This window comes from Microtus ochrogaster, linkage group LG5, assembly GCF_000317375.1.
Source record: "Microtus ochrogaster isolate Prairie Vole_2 linkage group LG5, MicOch1.0, whole genome shotgun sequence".
Taxonomy (NCBI): domain Eukaryota; kingdom Metazoa; phylum Chordata; class Mammalia; order Rodentia; family Cricetidae; genus Microtus; species Microtus ochrogaster.
This window is the reverse complement of record NC_022031.1, coordinates 47,536,589-47,539,476: the sequence shown is the minus strand read 5'-3', so window position 1 is coordinate 47,539,476 and position 2,888 is coordinate 47,536,589.

Below are 2,888 nucleotides of genomic sequence, written 5' to 3'. Positions count from 1 at the left end.
GAAGAAGAAGAAGAAGAAGAAGAAGAAGAAGAAGAAGAAGAAGAAGAAGAAGAAGAAGAAGAAGAAGAAGAAGAAGAAGAAGAAGAAGACAAAGAAGCCAATTTCATGACAATTGTGGGTTTTTTTTTTTGGAGGTGGTATTTTCTTTGTTTTGTTTTGCTTTGCTTTGCTTTTTGAAGAGAGGTCTCAGGTAGCTCAAGCTGGCCTCAAACTCAGCATGTAGTGCAGGATAACCTTGAACTCCTCATCCTCCTGCCTCTGCCTCTGCCTCTGCTTCTGAAGTGCTAGGGTTATAGGTGTCAGCCATCGCTATCATGTGTGCCTTGTTTGAGGATTGAACCCAGGCCTTGTGGATGCGAGGCAAGCACTCTACCAACTGAGCTACATCCTAATCGACCGTACATTCTTTTTAGCCCAAACCCCAATACCACAATCCCTTTTTGGAGATGCCAATTTATGTACGCAAGACAAACATGAAATTTCTGAGCCTCCCTACAACCTTAAAAGATGACAGTTCCCAGACTCAGAGAAAATATACCCATATTCCTGAAAGAAAAAAAAGCTTTGTATATTTATACTTTATTTAGAATTTTTTTTAGAGGTGGATTTTACAAAAGAAAGAACGAAGAGATCTGTGGCAGAGGAGCGGGACTAGAAGAAGAGAAGAATGACAGGAATAATAAAACGAGGTAGACAAAGGAAGTGGGGAGGAAGGAAAGAAGAGAAAGGAGATCTGTGAGGTAAAACACTACAGCAGATAAATGAAAAACGACAGGACAGAAAGTCGTGGAAGGCTCAATTAATTAGCTATTGTCCATTTCCTTGAGAGACCTCTAACAAATCTGTCCTTGTCAGTGACAGGAAATCTTTTTGAATTCTTTGCAAAGGGATATTAATGGTCACGGCAAGCTCCAGCACCCCTCCTCCCTGCACAACCATGATGCTGGGAGGTGTTAGGAGTTCCTGGAGACCGTACTGCAAGCCAGTCTGGGTGGACCAGGAATGTTTCTCCCTTGTACACTGACAGGGCTCCTCTAGCTCACATATTGTCAACCATCTCTCCTTGACTGGTACAGCAAGAGGCTGACATTTAATACCCCGAGGATATAGATGTTTGAATGCTGGTTATTGTAACAAAAGAAGGATCCAAACTCTGCAAGACCAAATGGATCAGATAAAGCTGACGCCAAGATAAATCTGTTTTATATCCATTCCTGCACGGGTTTTGCTAATCTATGTAGTTACAGCGTTCTCCCTGAAAGAAGGGGGAAAAATTGCCCACCATGTGTCAGCAAGTCCATGTGGAATCCCTATTTTTAATCTCCAAGGTATAATGTTTTAGGCAAAGACCATTTTTATGCTGACTTTGTCATGAACTCTATTATGAGAGAGTGACAGAGAAAGAAAATGAGGAAGGTGGATGAGAGAGAGCTGGGGGAGGACAAAAAAAAGAGGCAGAGAGATTTCTTCTTGAATGGCTTGTATAAATGCAAGGTTTTTGTTTTTTTTTTAATGAATGAATTCTGTTCCATCATTGACAGAGGACTGCCTCTCTTCCAGTCACTCAGACACCTACTCTTCATCAGCCAGTATTTATGCTGCCAGATTGGACTTTCATATGGAGGCCTGAAGCAGCAATGTTACAGATGGCAGGAAATCTCTCATGAGATTGATAACGATGAAGAAAGATGCCACATTAAGTCAGAAGGTGCCACTGTTAACATTCCAGCTCAGAGGAGACTATTTCTAGCTAGCACTCTTCTCCAAGGGCTGTTTTTTTCTTCCGACTTCAACTAAAATTCACCCCCCCCCAGAAGTTTACATCCGCACCCTGTCTACACCTACTCTCCTCTACTGTCAGCGTGTCCACAGCTTGTCCCCCTAGATGCTTAGCCTTTGCTTTCTTTAGGTGGCTGGGATGCGGCTGCTGAAGGCCCTAAGGTGGGGGAAGGGAGGAGGAGAGAAGGTCTTTTAGCCCACATTTTCTTTAACAAAGAGACCACTATGCAAAGGTTCCTGGAAAAGCCTGAATGGTGTTTCTTGTGACGATGCAGCCCTCGGTGCATCTGCTACCCCTCAAGACAAACACTATGTTCATAAAAACCCCTGCCTCTGAGGCCCTGGAGAAAGGCTGGTCTCCAGGGTGCAGGAATGGGGGCTTGGGAAAGTCAGCACTGCTGGAGGATCTGCAGTGGAAAGCTACAGGATGGAGAGGGGGGCCTGCTAACTACCTTCTCCACAGAGGTACCCTGACTGAGGGAAGGCTCCCCGTGTGCTGCCTGGACATAGCCAGTTGCCATTCAAGAAACACACGGGTCCTCTGAGCAGCTGGAGCTTTTCCATTATCGGAGAAGAGAAGCACATGATACATTTTCATAAAAAGAAAGGAACAAGATTTCATTCTAATCTTTAGTTTTCTCAGTCCTGGCCACTGATTTCATTATATATATAATTTTTTTATGTGAGAGCAGCCCTTCTGAGTATTCTTGACTAGATGCCACTCCTTGTAGAATCATCTAGGTTGACAGTTATGACCACATTCTGCCATGAGATAATGTATTTGTACACTGTAAAGATTTGTCACTCATATTGGTTTCATAAAATACTAATTGGTCAATAGCCAGGCAAAAGGTATAGGCAGGGCAACCAGACTAGGAGAATTCTGGAAAGAGGAAAGACAGGCATGTAGTTGCAAGCCAGATACAAAGGAGACAAGATGAGAATGCCTTACTGCGAAAAGGTACCAAGCCACGTGCCTAAATAGAGATAAGAAGTATGGGTAAATTTAAGCTGTAAGACGTAGTTAGTAATAAGCCTGAGCAATAGCCCAAACAGTTTACAATTAATATAAGCCTCTGTGTGTTTGTTTGGGACTGAATGGCATTGGG